Here is a 9,680-nt window from a genome sequence, read left to right as displayed (position 1 = left end):
GAAGGAAGGAAGGAAGGAAGGAAGGAAGGAAGGAAGGAAGGAAGGAAGGAAGGAAGGAAGGAAGGAAGGAAGGAAGGAAGGAAGGAAGGAAGGAATTAGCATTACATACTTTTATTGGCTTGTAAAACACCTGTGAAGTAATGCTTCAAAATCTTCTGAACCTCCTCATATTTAAGATTATTGTTATTGACAATATTAATATTGGTAACAAGTGAAATGCTCCTTAGTCATTGAAAGTTTGATTGTAAAAGCTTTTTGCCATTATGGTTATTGCTGTCATCATGTGCTACTTCAGATTGAACAAGTCATATCTCTGTCGCCACTAATGGTCCATTATTAATACATGTCYTCAATCAATGATAAATTTAGCTGAATAATTGCCATGCTCAGATATTTCTGAGTCTCTGGAACCTGCATCACACTAACCTGTTAATCACAGTGTCTGTATTTGCAGTGCCTTGATACTYAGTCCAAAGAGTCATTTAGGTTCTCTAGGAGATAGGACTCAGAGTGAGTCTTTTCATATTGCTTCGTAAATAAGCCTTGTATGAAACTGCACTGCATTACCTTGTGCAATCCTATGCACTACATAACATTTTGAAGCTTTCTTAATTTGCCATGTGCCCATCCAGCAGTTCATGTCTAACATTTAGCTATCACATGCACACCACATGGCCAAACTGACAGCTTCCAAAGTAAGCCACACATAAAACTGAAATTACTTTTGCTTTTAATAGCGATACTGCTTAGAAGGCATTAACGTGATCTAGGGCAATTGCCATGCCYGACTCATCATCTAACCTGAGCCAGAAAAATAATTTCTGGGCAGAGAAATCTCACAATTCTGCAAAAAATTGTCATCTACAATTAAAAAAAAAAAAAATTAAAAAAAAAATTATAAAAAAGAAAACATTGTAAAAAAGTCAAGAAATGTTCTGGCTGCTGACAGCTTCTCTTTCCTGGGTTGCATGTTCCAAGTCTCCAGCTTCTTGGTTTAACATGTTAGAACCTGTGATATGATACTATATCAGAACACAGGATAAGACTCAATACATTAGAGACACATAAAATGCTGTCCAGGAGAAAACTACCTTATAAATATGGTTTCTCACATTTTTATATGTTCTTTCACCCCAGGGGAGAAAACCAGGACCAAAGAATTCTTTAGTGGTCACTTCATAGTATAAGACTGCATTTTTAGTGACATGTATTTAAMCACTTGTGATTTATCTTCATTCCCTTAGGACACTTGTACCATCCTGTGTCTGCACTTTCGAGGTTCCCTGCAATAGGCCTAATATAAATATTACTGGCAACTAATGCTTAGCAAAAATTATTCACACCTATATCCTTGCACTAGAGTCACTGAATAGGTCAACAAAAAAGCCCTARCAGTCTAGATAGAGGATAGGTATATGTTCATATTAAATATATAAATTATTTTGCTACCTTTTCCTTACTGTCATCTCTTTGTTACAGAAACATCAAAAAGTCATCAAAGCTGCCTTACAATATTGCTCTCCATGCATATCAGACCTGAAACATTTGAAGGTGAAATATCCTGAAAACACTGACCCAGCAGAGCAAAAAGAGTCTAGGCCTTCTTTCTACTCTTTCTTATGCCTGTTATTGAGCTACCTTCTCCAATCAAAGTGGAAAACAGTTTGAAGGTATTTGCATCAAGTGCCCCATGTTCATAGTCATAAGAACTTGGAAATCCATCCTGTGTATAACTCCTTTTGGGAAAGTTCTTTAAGATCTTGTCTGCAAAGGTGTGGAGTCCTACACCACCAACTCCACCTTCACACTTATGAGTGCTGCTGCTACACAACAGTTTTGAGTCATTAATAGGATAAATGGCAAATGTACTTAATTTTGTGTCTCAAACACTGATGGTAACTGAAGWTAGGAAGTCTGACAGGATTTTGTCACAGAAAATAAATATAAAATTAAAGGAAAACTTGGGAACAATGAGAGCCCAGGTAAGGATTGCTCTCCAGAAAGGACTCTGTCCAAGTGATAAAACAGCACTTTGAAGGCCAGAAAAGGACGGTGCTTTCTTCAGTAAGTRCTTGAAAAACCTGTAGCCCAGGAGGTCCAGCAAAACAGAGACAAAGYCTTTTTGGCAGACACCTTGCATCATCTGTAGAGTCAGGCAGTTAAAATGATTATTCTGGTTTTAGTACTTATTTTGTAGCTTCTAAGAGCACTTGGTGTAGTTTGGTGCAGTAGAAAAAAAGAAAGATTTTTGGAGAATACTTCAACAAAGAGAAAAAAAAATCACAAAAAAACTCAAGAAGAAAAAAAACATGTATATAATTTCATATGCTTTCTAARCAGGCAATACAGGAAGATTACCAGAATTCATATCTCCAAATTTATCCTTGCAAAAGGGATGACATCTGGCAATCTACACAATGGTTACTTTGCACTTTTTTTTATCACTTATTGCCCTGTGTTTCTCTTATTTTCTTTTCCTTTCCTCTTCACTAGACTTTCATAGGATTTTATTAACCCAGAAGATAACTGCATCACTAAATGGAACAAATTTAATTTGMCAGATGATTCAATTGTGCAAAAGTCCAGCAAGAATGTAGATGAAGCTACAGACCAAGAGTTCTTTTGTCCCTGACCAAATTCCTGAGAGGCTTCATCTTTTATATTCATAAACAAGACTTTTTATTATTTTTTGAAGTTTCTGTTATAAATCAATGTGGATATGCTTGATTTTTCAATAGTTGTACCTTGCCTAGGCAAGTAAAACTTATTTCATTATAAGAAATAACTGTGGGAGTTCATGTAACCACTTGATGATGAGCTTCAAAACAAAGTTTGCAATATGTTTTTGCAAGATTCTACCTCATTTTTTTTTAACCATCTTTTTTAGTGTTTGTAAGTATTTTGCTAATCTATTTTGAATTGGGTATCAAATATATCAAATATAATTTTCTCTTTTTATTTTTCAGGAAAACTGGAAATTCTGCAGGAAAAAAAAAAAAAGAAAATCCTTTATCTAAAACAATCTCTCCAGGCAAGCCATATGGGACAAAGCAAAATCACAATATGCCTCAGCAATTTTAACAGAAGTGATTATCCTTTGTGCCACTTCTGGCATCCTACAATAAACACAATTTATAATTATGTACATGTATTTATTTTTCTCTGCTAAACGAGATGCAGCTTTTCTACCAAGGCTTACTGCCATTTCCATCAAAAAGATAAAGTGCTTTGAGTGACAATGTTTGTATTGATTTCCTCTTTCAATACCAGTCCAAAGGCTCTTACCATCAAGAATAACTTCTCTGTACTTTCATTTATTTATTCATTTATTTATATTTTTATTATTACGTGTTCACTGCAGGGTGCTAAAATAAAAGTTACATTTTKTGCCTTGGAAAAAGAATATTTAACTGAGTTGCAAAATATATATGGTAACTATACCCAGAAATTCTTGTGCATTTATACACTGAGAACACACAAAACTGGTGTGTTTTCTTTCAGCTAAAACAATTTTTCACTTTTGTAATTCTCCTAATTAACATTTTCACGTTACTAAAAGCTGGTGAAACTGTTAAGAAAGATATGCAACCAAAATTTTTACTTTTAAACACAGGATTAAAGATCAGTTTCATCACTAAACCAGCAATATGGTAGACTGTACTCTACTGCTTCATATTGTCTTCAAATAGCTTTGGTTAGTTAGGGAATGACCATTTACATCTGTACAAATACTCAGAGTGAAAAATGTTTAATATGGAAGCAATTTGGTAATTCACTTTGTGTATAAACTCCTTGATTCTTATTGCTATGACACTAAAGGGGTTGTGCTTTATTTTTGGTGATTTTTTTCCCCCTACAATCTGTCTTTGGAAATGACAGGCAGCTCATTGCTCTATTGGGTTTATGTGTCAAGGTGGTGGTAGCAGGGGGTTCCAGGAATGGCCTCTGTCACAGACACCAGAGCCAAAAAGAAGGGAAGAGGATCTCTAGGTCCCTTCCGGCCCTGGAGATGTCCRTGGTGAGGCAGGCTGCCCCTTTGCAGCCTGGGGTGAAACAATTTGGAGCAGATTTCCATCTGCAGCCTGTGGAGAACCCCATACCAGAGCTAATGAATATATACCCACAYGTCTTTTGGGATGGCAAAAGTCCTGCTGTGTAAATAAACACAGCAACCTCACAYATTTACATTTTGGCCTCCTCTAATTGGAGAGCTATGCTCTTGAYTGTGGTGGTGGTCACAAAAAAGGAGCAGGCACAGGCGCCCACTGCTATCACCAACATCAGCTCCAAAACYTCTCTTCCTGGAGCTGAGGTATGAAATCGCCTGGTAATGAAGCTGGGAAAAACTTCTTAGCAGGTTTCCCACACCTCTACATCACGGAGAGATAATGTCTATAAGACCAAATGTCTGCTGCTCCTGTTCAAACAGTGGCAGCCTATGGAGGAAGTACTCTCATATTCTAAAAGAATCAGWGAAAAAGCTGGAAGGCAGGTGAATTTGGTGAGACAAAGCAGCAGAAGGGACAGGCTCGTCTCTACAAACCTCCTTGCGTTGTCCATGATGATGTATGCAACTCCTCTTAAAGGGTTGAGGGAGGATTGGCAGTGATGTTTCACAGCCTGGAAAGGGCAAGTGCTGTCTTCAGGGCATATGCAGTGCCCTGAGGATGTATGTTACAATCACCAAAGGGCCGCATGAGACAGCTGCATCTGCCTCCCCAAGGCATCAACAGAGTGTGTCATGGCCCAGCCTGGCCTCAGCTTGTCCCCAAAAGGTGCCCAGTGCTCAGGTCTGGGGCTGCACTGGTGCTTCTACTGCCCTGCCCCCACTAGGACTGTGGGATAGCCTTGGTTACCACACCCTGTCATTCCCCACTTCAGGGTRCTGTTGGCCTCCATGGAGGTCTGAAAGGTTTGTTTTTTTTTTTTTTTTAAATAAGGAGTTAACTGCAAAGTATTACAAATTACAAGGCAGAGCTACTGCAATACGTGAAGACCCAGAAAGTGCCTGTTCCAGCTGACAGATTAGCCCTGTCTCTGTAGGCATGGCTCTGTCACAGATGGGGGGATCTGGGGCTGCTGAGCAGCGGTAGAGGAGATCCAGCCAACCCAGGACACACCKGTGTGGGCATTGTGAATATGTAATAAAATTTAACATTACCATTCTAATGTCTTTTTAGCAAGTCCCCTGATACACATTATCAAACACCTCTGAGCATGTTCAGCTCTTTTCCTCCCCATTAGTATGGATGTTCAACATTCTTCACAGTGTTCTTTCTGGGGAAAGTGACCTTGCTACACTTCCTGTGCCCTGTCCACTAAAGACAGACTGAAGGCTTCTGGAGATTGAAGTAAGGAAGCACAGGGACTTTGATTGCTTGAAGGTGAACAGAAGAAAAACATTAGGCCTTAAATTTGAGTCWGCATCTCTGGGGAGTACCTTAGGAGAAAGGGACAATGATGGATGACCACACCAGGATGTACCTGTGCCACTACAGTGCCTTAAAAGGCCCAGGAACACTAGTTTAGCCTGTTTCGCTGTTCAACATGAGACCAATACTGAACCATACAGCAATTCTGTGCAACTATGTCCTTTTCTAGGAATGAAATTAATTTGGCTGAAAGTAGATATTTATGAGAATGATTCCTCTGGTTTGGGGGATTTTAATGCAGTTTGTGTTAGTGCTTGAGGTCAATTAATCTTGTTTGTGCCACCTATATGGATACCCATATCCATCCATACAGCCAGGGATTCCAAGTCCACTTTGCATTCTTTTCCTAAAGACAGTATTTAAAATACTTCTAAAATGGACACAAACTCTCCAAATACTGATACTGAAATAGTTGTCTAGTTCATGGTGGTCTACTGTTAAGAATACTGCTTGAAGACATCTCAGACACTCACATACACTCACCGAAAAAAAAAAACAAAAAACCAAGAAGTGAATTCCCCTTGAAATTTCTGGAGGACACACCTGATTACAGTCTGAAAGGTGTGTTGAGATGGAGATAAACTATAATCTTAAAGGTGTTGAGGTACACAAGAGGTGGATATTATAATATGTTCTTTAATTCTCTTGCACTTAGCAAGCTGGCCCAACATTTCCAGCTTCACACACAAGTCACCAACAAGGCCTTGCAGACGCACATCAAGTATTTGTATAAGGAGTGTCATCATGTTTAAGTCTATGAGCAAAACCCAGACATTTATCTGTACACTTCTTGCATTTCTTGCTTCTTGCATGTCCACAGAAGGACAACATGGCTGGTGAAATGTCTATAACATAAGTCTAAAGCACAGTCTAGAATGGCTGAGGGAGCTGGTGTTAAACTGGGGAAAAGGAGGCTCAGGGGAGAATTCACTGCTCTCTATAACTCCTATCTGAAAGGAGGCTGTACCAGACTCTTCCCCCTAGTGCAAGAATAGGCTGAAAGGAAATGGTCTCAAGTTGTACCAGGAGATATTTTGATTGGACATTAAGGACAATTTCTCCACCAAAAGCGTTGTGAAAAACTGAAACAGATTGTCCAGGGAAGTTGAAGAGTGATCAGCTCTAGAGGAAATTAAGAGATTGATGTGTTGCTTAGGAACGTGGTTTATTGGTGGACWTRGCAGMATTGGRTTAATGTTCAGAGTCAGTGATCTTAGAGGTCTACTCCAAATTACTGATTCTAAGATTCCATCATTTTATTGTTTCATTCATCCATATCTTTAATAAAAAGCACTGTCATCACAAGCRTTTTATGCTAGACACACATCACTTTCTCCACTTTGCTGCTGCAGTCCGGGTATGCAGCTGACTCATCTCCAAGGAGTTTGAACTGATTTGCTGAAGTGTGTGCCTAGTGCTGTTTGAGTAAATGTCACAAGCTGTGACTGAGGCTGTGGGACCTGATGTGTCCTTGTAAATGCCTAATACTGTCAGTTCTAATTTGAGGTGAATCCATTTTATTCTCTCTGTTCTGCTCTCTTCTGGAGTGCAGAAAGTATGTGCAGAAAGACCTTCCTTCAGCTCCACCCATTCTCTGGTTCAGGGACAGAAGGAATAATGCCTTATTATGCAGTGGATATTTTTGGGGCTCGGAGTTCAGTGTTAGAGAAAATATGCAATATTTTTTATTTCTCCCATGCCTATGGTGAAGCAGAGACTTCTACGGTTGGACATAACACCGTGGACAGGCTCTGCCGCWAGGTAAAAAGCTGTTCACCTGTGCCTTAAATATGCAACTTATTCCTATCTATACAGGCTGGAACTATTATAGCAGAACTAATGTACTCTCCAGTTTAGAGGAAGGGGTTTTTCTTCTCAGGGRGAGTATCGACATAATGTAAGGAGGAATTGAGGGTGCACTGAAGGGGATAAAAATGTMGTTTTCTTTGTGACTTGTGATATARCCTTTTGAAAACATCAGTGATTTGAAACGCTATTTTCATGAAGCTATATATCTACAGAATCTTCAGTGAATATAGGAGTAAATAAGTTATTCAGCGCTTGAGATGAARCAGCCCATGAACAATGACACCTACACCAGAAAATGCAGTCAGACTAAAGATAAACACATATTTAATCATGAATCTCATTCCTATGGTCTGTATGGATATAATAAGAAAAAAAAAAAAAAGTTGAGGAAGTTTGTGGCAGAAATATATTAATTTAAGTTGCAGTCCAATATTTGTTTGTTTCTTCATTCAAACAGTTTAACTAACAATGACAGGCAGTGCCTTTTCTGATAATATGCCACTCCTTACTGTATGAAACTGGGGTCTGGACTCGTCAATCAAGAAGGTCCTCCCTCTCCGTGCCCTAAACCCTTTCTCCCTCACACTGGTACCCAAGTGTAAGTTGCAAAAACACTTTAATGCCTTTTTTAATGTGCTCAGTGATATTGCTGAGGGACAGTTTTTACAGGCTGAAATGGTTTTCTTACAAGCTCATTTCAGTCATGACTGCACATAGGAAGTATAAAAGCCTATGTTATATAAAAAGTTAAATTTATATGGGTGTAGATATAACATAAAAAAAAAAATAATAAAACAAAAAAATCCCAAAAAAACCAAACCACAGAACATTTCCACAAATAATTTCTGAATAAATATGCTTAAATTCTCAAGATAACATGACTGAATGTATTATGAGGAAAGCTGAGCACAAATAGACTTCTGACCTTACATTATTTTGACTTTTGTCAATGGCCTAGAAGAAATAAAGTTACAGTCAATAATTTAAAGATGACAAAGATTCTGTAATTGGTTAAATAATGAACAGTACAAAACACTGCCACAAGAAGATATGGTTCACTTGGTAAACTAGGACAAGAAAAATATGCCTTTCAAAATTAAATAATGCAAGCCATGCTTCCAGAAAGACTGTTTTAGGGAGAACTACACTAGAATGCAGACTCGAAAAGACTAAGTAGATAATTAAATAGGAATTTGCAGTAATCTCCARTGGCAAAACTATAACAGGTAATTGGTGAGATGAGGAAAGAGGATTGAAGACCTCCCTGTTACAGAGATCCACATCTTTAGAAGAGTCTTAAAACACAGGAGAGATTTTAAAACAGAAATCATATATTATGTTAGTTTAGAAGGGATGCACCAGGATCCCAAAGTACAGGATACCCCAAGAATCATTGTGTGCCTGAGAGCATTGTTCAAATGCTTCTTGAACTCTGCCAGGCTCTGCGCTGTGACCACTTTCCTGGGAAGCCTGTCCCAGGGTTCAACCACCCTCTGGGTGAAAAAACTTCTCTTGGTATCTAATCTAAGCCTCCTCTGACTTAGCTTCATGATGTTTCCTCGAGTCCTGTAATTGGTCATGAGAGTGAAGAGATTGGTACCTGTTCCTCTACCTCCCCTCGTGAGGATGCTGGAGAGTTCAGTGAAGTTTCCCTCAGTCTCCAGATTGCACAGACCAAATGATCTCAACCCTTCCTTGCCTGGCTGGTGATGCCCCCTAGGACAGGGTTGGCCCTTCTGGCTTCCAGGGCACTGCTGACTCACATTCAACTTGCCATTGACCAGAACCCCCAGGCCCCTTTCTGGAGCACTGATTTCCAACCTCTTGTTTCCCAGTCTATACACACAACCAAGGTTGACTTGGCTCAGGTGCAGAACTTAGCACTTGCCGTTGTAAAACTTTATATGGCTGGTGATCGTCCATCTCTCTTAATTTGTCTAGCTCTTTGTCTGCAGACAAAGGACTCTCTCTGCCCTCAAAGGAGTCAACAGCTTGTCCCAGATAAGGGCTGTCAGYAGTTTTAATATTCTTTTGAGTCTCGCATCGATGTGGTTAATGAAGATGTTGAAGAGAACTGGGCTGAGGATGGAGCTCTGTGGAGCCTCACTAGAGACAGGTCACCAGTCTGATGTCACCCYRTTCACTGTCGTCCTTTGTGCCCAACCCATGAGCCAGTGCCTCACCCATTGTGCAGCACGTGTATCCAGCTGTGTGCTGGGCATTTTGTGCAGAGGGATACTGTGGGACACTGTGCCAAAAGCTTTGCTGAAGTTTAAGAAGATTCCATCCACTGGCTTTCCTAGATCAACTAGCTGGGTTACCCAGTCATAGAAGAAAACCAGGCTTGACAAGCAGGACTTTCTCCTCATGAAGTCATGCTGGCTGTGACCTGGCACAAAAATAATAATTCCTGTAGTTAAAAAAAAAACCGTATATAAG

This window comes from Malurus melanocephalus, unplaced genomic scaffold (genome assembly GCF_030028575.1).
Source record: "Malurus melanocephalus ecotype Western Australia unplaced genomic scaffold, MMel_1.1 scaffold_223, whole genome shotgun sequence".
NCBI classification, from domain to species: Eukaryota; Metazoa; Chordata; class Aves; order Passeriformes; family Maluridae; genus Malurus; species Malurus melanocephalus.
Note: the sequence above shows the minus strand (reverse complement) of the source record.